Source organism: Lycium barbarum, chromosome 1 (genome assembly GCF_019175385.1).
Source record: "Lycium barbarum isolate Lr01 chromosome 1, ASM1917538v2, whole genome shotgun sequence".
Lineage (NCBI taxonomy): Eukaryota > Viridiplantae > Streptophyta > Magnoliopsida > Solanales > Solanaceae > Lycium > Lycium barbarum.
In genome coordinates this window covers 19,243,061-19,249,824 of record NC_083337.1, presented here as the reverse complement: position 1 = coordinate 19,249,824, position 6,764 = coordinate 19,243,061, and the positions used below count along the sequence as shown (strand labels likewise).

Below are 6,764 nucleotides of genomic sequence, written 5' to 3'. Positions count from 1 at the left end.
TGGCTTTGATCCATAAAACTCTGGCGGCTTCAGGGTAATAAAATCACGGGCCCTTGCGCTTACCGCCCTATCTCCCAGGTCTACATCTTGTCGCTGAGCCTGTGCGGCGACTAACTGGGTCAATAACTAGATGGCCTCTGCCATCTGCTGGCCCGGAGCTGCTGGCGGTGGAATTGGAGGTGCGGGGGCTGGAGCTGGAACTCTTTCCTGCTCTGCTGATATAGGGGAAGCAGGAGGAGTCTGAGGGGGAGCTTCATTATGGGATTCTCCTTTTTCTAGCTCCTGTTCAACTCTCCTTCCAGCCGCCGTCTCGCCCTTCTGGGCCGCCCTAGCTTTCTTCTTCGGCGGCATTACTGAAACCATAACTCAGGATTAGGAAAAGAATATGGAAACCTAGTAGCATAGCTCTATCGCACGATCTTGAGTACAAAGAAGGTCATATTTCCTAAATGCCCTGTAGCCTCCTGTTTATAAGTGTGGCGCGCTACACACCCATAAACAAGACTCTACTGGACACGGCTCGTAGACAAACTCCTAGGACCGAACTGCTCTGATACCACTTCTGTCACGACCCGTCTAGGGGCCGTGACGAGTACCCGATACTTGTACCGAGCACCCCTTGTCTATCGTTTTACCATTACCTCTTAGCAAGCCATGTAAACAGAGCCATTTTTTTTTTTTTGAACATTAACATTAGCGGCGTCATTCTGAACATAGACTAATAAACTTCGTTATCAATTATACATCAAAATTAGCATGCCAAAACACCATATATCTAAATGTACTTAACTGACTGTACATAACTGTCTACGAGCCTCTAGACGTAGTACACTTATACATAGAAAGGGCCGGGTGCTGCCGTGCCCGAATATACATACACAAAATAGTACCGCAGAAGTGAGGCTCCGGAACAACTGGAGCGCTGTCAACACTACTGGTAAGGCTCCTAAGGATCAAATCCGCCTATCTGCTGACCTGCGCGGCATGAAACGCAGCGTCCACAAGAAGGGACGTCTGTACGAATAGTGTACCGAGTATGTAAGGCATGAAAAATAACACTAGCAGTAACATAATGTATAATTAATAATGTCATGGAGTCACAGAATATAGAAGATAGAACGTATCTCATGTCATATATTATCATCTCGTATCATATCGTATTATATCTTATCTTGTCTTGTCGTAGTATATCACGTCATAGTATATCGTGTCATAGAGTGTCAGGCTATAGTATATCATAACATAGTACCTCATATCGTAGCATGGCATGTTATATCATGTCGTGTCATAGCATAGCGTGTCATAGCATGTCTTACCATAGCATAGCATATCATAGCATAGCATAGCTTGTTATATCATGTCCTGTCGTAGCAGATCATAGCATATCATGTCATAGTATAGCTTACCATAGCATATCTTATCATAGCATGTCTGGTCATGACATGGTAGGTCATATCATAGCGCCGATCAATGCCGGCTCACCCACATAGCGCTGATATACACCGGCTCACCCATATATCCCGCGTCCGGGCACCCCGTGTCCGGGATGATAAGCCAGCTGATCAGGTAGCAATGAAACATGTTTCCCTTCCCATTCCCCCATGTATCCCTTCCCCCCAACCCAGGTTCATATACATAGCTTGCATACATATACATGTCTTATATACATTTACTTATCTTATATACATATATATCTTTTATATACTTATACATATCTTATATACATATACATGTTATATATATATATATATATATATATATATATATATACATGTCTTATATACATAGACATGTTTTCTATATGTATATATCCTATAAGCACACAAGGGAGCCCAAGGAAAAATCATATAGCCATCGGAGCGGCGTAAGGCCGGTGACCTCCGATTACATTATGGAATACTCGTGATCGCTCTTGTCTCACCTCGAAGGGACGAATATTTTGAGGTGAGATGGTCAATGGAGAATAGTATCAAAGTAAACGTAGAATGAAATTGTGGGCATCATAGATGACAGTTCATAGACTTTGAAATCTTTAGAAAATAAAGTCATAGCTAGGAAATATAAATAAGATTCAAAAATTAATTTATCATTTTCATATTTACATAAGATACTTAGCTTAGTTATCTTGGTCATAGAGTCGTTCCGGTAGCACGTATCATAGGCATATCCTCTTATCTAACGTCATTGTTATCATTACCGTCATGGAAGGGTCCTCGTTGGAGGAGTCATAGTACTTATCATTTGGTAACGAAATCGGGATCAAAAGTTCCCTTTGGATTCACTTCTAATAAGTTAAGCAACACTGTAAGGAAAAATCCGAGAGTAGCGGGCCCACCTCGGGCCAGATGGGGTGGCGTATTTTATTTATATATATTACGTGTCATGTCATTACTTGTGAGGGTTCTAGGGTAATCGGGTCCCACTCGTGCAAGTTCTAAGGGTTTAAGAGGTCTTTCCATCATTTGCACACTTTCTAGTTCAATTCTATTGAACAACAAGTGGAAAACTTTAGGTGCGGATTCCGGGGACTAGGGTTGTCCCCGAGTCTCGTACCCGACTTATTACAGCTAAGACATGCCATAGAAGGGAGGGTGAAGCCTTACATACCTCTTTCCGCTCCTTTTGCTATTCCAAATTCACGTCGCAATCTCGTCAAAATCTGCAAATTGGTCATGTTTACCAAAACTCTTATTAGGGTACTTAGAGTTAGAATCTTAAGGAAACATTTGGTTACCGAAATTTCGGCAGCACTTCCCCTATAAATACTCCATCCCACCAAGTTCAACTTGGCTAATTTCAATCAACAACAATCACGGGAATTCAAACCCGGCCAAAATATCAACCACAATTCCAACAACAACAATACTAACAACTTCCATATTCAATCAACTTACTACTTCTTCCAAAAACTTTCTAACTTTAATGAAAACAATAACAACCTCATAATCTATATTCCAACAACATCATACTAAATAAAATTGGCTCATTCTCTTCCATTTTTTCACCATAACCACACGGCCAACACCAATCATACACACTACAACTTCTCAAAATTCATCCAACTTCCATTTTCCACATATCATTCACAACAATAACAACCAAACACTAATTAAAATAATTGAAGCATGACTCCTACACATATATACATACACACGGCCATGTACTATATTTCTCTCCTTCATGAATTTCATCCATTTTAGCATACATCAACACATATAAACCATATATGTTACATCCCGTATTTTTGAACGTCGAATTATTTGTAAGCTGAGGTGGGGCCCACACGTCAAGATTTTTTTTTTCTTTTGGGACATGTGACAAATTATATGAATCACATATGTGAAGTTAAACACAACTCAAGAAGGACCCTTGGGCCAAATCAAAGTGGAAGTCCTCCAAACGAATATTTTTAAGAAAACGTTTTCGGATGACCTGACTTTGGGGTACAAAAACGGTATTATATGTTTGGAATTTGGAACAATACCAAGAAATAGAAGTTATAGATAATTGAATTATCTTTCCAACCATAGGTCGTGGGTTCCCAGGTGACGTCAGTACAAGGAGATATGGACGTTTTAAGGTCGAAAGGTCAGTGGGCTAGGCCCAACTCGTGACCAACCGGGTTGGCCCAAAAAAAGATAAAAGGGAAGAAAATTTAGGCCCAAAAGAGGGGTGGCCGGCCATATGGCCCAAGCCCATGGTAATTCATTAATCCATGTATTAAATGAGACATTAGACCACAATTCTTTCATTTTCAAGAATCTTCAAGAACAAAATTGAGAGAAAAAGAAGAGCAAATACTTGAAGGACCACACGGCCAAGACCTTGGAAAATTAGGTCCTCAAAATCTTCCTCCAAAAATCATTAGCTTGTGGTTTTCCTACTCAATTAAGGGTCCTTTACAACTTGGTGTAGTTGTTTTGGAAGAAGGAGCACTTATTTCTTCAAGTTGACAACTTGTTCAAGTGAAGAAATTTGTAGAAAAAGGTAAGAATCAATTCCTTTTTCTTATGTTATGAAGGTTTGTTTATGTTGTAGTATGTAGAAATTAGTGGAAATTATGGAAATATGGAAGTTTGCAAAGTGGGTATGTATGTGTGTAGAAGGATGAACCAATTTTATTTGTTATGTTAATTGTGTTGTTGAAGCCTTGTAATGGAAATGGAAGGAAATGGTTCAAGTTGGTATGGAAAATTGTTGAAAATGGTTATAGGAAATTATGTGATTTTAATATAGTTTTTATGAAGTTATGGAAGTTGAATGAAAATTGGATGAAATTGGAAAGAAGCCATGTTGGCCGTGTGGTATATGTTGTTGAGATAATGTTGGATTTATTTTGTTTAACATGTTAGTTGTGTTATTGTGATCTTCACGATGCAAAGGAAGATTATATGAGTGAAGTTGACATGAAAATGGAATGTAGAGAATTATGACACATTAATGTGATTTTATGATATTAAGATAATGAAGTTGTTAAAGTGTAGATTGTTGTTGGAGATGAATTAGTAAGTAGAAAATGTGTTGGAATGGTTTTGTTGCATATATAAGAATTTTGGATTGAATATGGAAGTTGATGGAATTGTTGAATATTGAATATATAGCTTGGAATACTTTTGGTTTATGTTTGAATGGTCTTATATTAGTATGTGAATATGAAAATATTGATATCGGGTTGTAAGTGCAAAGTTGGATTTGGAATTGTCGCATTATTTGGAAAATAAGACTATTTACGCTAGAATGCGTTCCTAGTCGATTATTGATGTTGTATATATTGTTGTTGGTATGGTTGTTGTTGTTTTAGCCGAGTTTTAACCTCGGGGATGATATATATATAGGGGAGATGCTGCTCAAATTTTTATAGACAAGAATTGGTTAAGGTTGAAATTTTAAGTCTTATGAATAGTAAATTGGTAAATGTGACCATTTGTAGGTTTTGGACGAAACGGGATTTGAGTTTTGGCAAGCGTAAAGGGCAAGAAAGGTATGTAAAGCTATCCCGATTCTTCTCTTGGCATGTCCTAGATGTACTAGGCTTGGATTTACGCCTCGGGGAATATTCTGTCCATCGGAATCCGCGTTTGAAATCGTCGCTTTTTCATTCAATAGAATTGAATTCCTTAAGTATGCTTTGATGAAAAATTATGAAAATTTTTCCCAAATTGCTTACGAAGTTATGGAATGTCCTAGAACCTTTGTAGGTGACCCCATAAGCTTAAAAATACGTAATTTGAGCCCACCGCTTCATTGGTTCCGAGGTGGGCCCACTATTTCCAATTTTACCCTTTATGTGTCTATGACTTGTCTTCGAGCGTTTTCGTTAGAGATACTCTAACTACTCCTTTATCTACTAAATAAAAACTATTTTAAATATTTCATTAAGTCTTATAAATTGTTTTGAATCTTGAAAACGATCTCGGATAGATTATGCCTCCGTAACCCGTTATGACATCTAAATTTACTTACTATGTTTCCGTCCGATTTCATTGATTTGATTTGACATTCGATATGCCTCATTGAGTCTCTGGAAATATATATATGGTATTTTTAGTGCATTTAGTTTCTCACTACTCCGTTCGTGGATGCCTCAATGTTTCCCCCACTGAGCCCGGGCCAGGATATGTTGTCAAGCGTGATCCTTTGCATTGTTCGCCGTGCCTCAATGTGAGGGGGCAGGTATACGCGTACATGGGTTTGTGGAGTATGCTGTGCCATGTACGCTTGTTCTGATATGATTTGCTATGGCCATCTGATATGACATATTATGTTACGGGGTTATGCCCCTGTTCTGATTCTTCTGTGTTGTGGCACCAGCGTCGGGAGGGTGGCCACGTTCTGTCTGCCGAGTCCCTTGGCAGGGGCCGGATTTGATGTGACATGTGTTTCTGTACACACTCTGCATGTTTTGAAAATATGTATCTGATACTTTGGGTTTTCTATTTACTTTCTGTACGTTCTGTACCAGTTATGATTTTGTTTATGTAATTCAGGCTTTGCATACTCAGTACATATTTCGTACTGACCCCCTTTCTTCGGGGGCTGCGTTTTCATGTCGCGCAGGTACCGACGACAGGTTTGCTGATCCGTCCGCTTAGGATCTTATTCTCCTATTTTGGAGCGCTCTCTTATCCAGAGCCCATCTTTTGGTATAGTCTGTCACTACTGTATATATATATTCTCGTTCATGGGTACGGCGGGGCCCTGTCCCGTCATATGATTCTGTCGGTCTGTTTAGAGGTCTGTGGACATGTTTGTGGGTTGGGGTCTTTCTGTACAGATGCGTGTATATGTTGTGTTTGGGCGATCTCATTCGCCGCGGCGGCCGGTCCGCATATGTTTAAATGTTGCTTCGTTGGCCCTGTGTGGTCTTTTGTTGGTATTTTCTGTGCGCAGGGTTATTTTGGATAGCCTGTAAAACAAAGGAAACTCTGCCGAAATTTTTCTGGAAATTATCTAACTTTGAAATATAGCCTTGTCGGCTTCCGCTATATACTTGAATGCGTTTGATAAAATTTGAGATAACATTTGATAGATGTGTTCGGGTGCTCAGATCGGGCACTAGTCACGGCCTATGGGGTTGGGTCGTGACAATAGATAACACATAAAACAAGATCAAAACTCACCTTTCTTCTTCAACTTCTCACTTGACTACAACTTGACAACTTGTATGATTTTGAATCTTTCTTGCTCCAACAACAACTCCACCTTGTTAATCACCCTTACTTGGTAGAAAATGATTTTTGAAGAATTTTTATCAATTTTCTTGT

General features: G+C 39.3%; 1 long non-coding RNA gene across 1 annotated transcript; it reads left to right on the top strand.

Moving 5' to 3' along the window:
• The first annotated feature begins 3,874 nt into the window (after positions 1 to 3,874).
• On the top strand, positions 3,875 to 6,507 carry LOC132633099 (uncharacterized). Its single transcript, XR_009579575.1, has 3 exons — positions 3,875 to 3,987; positions 4,931 to 4,981; positions 6,058 to 6,507. It is a non-coding gene; the product is annotated as an uncharacterized LOC132633099 (long non-coding RNA).
• Positions 6,508 to 6,764: the final 257 nt, after the last annotated feature.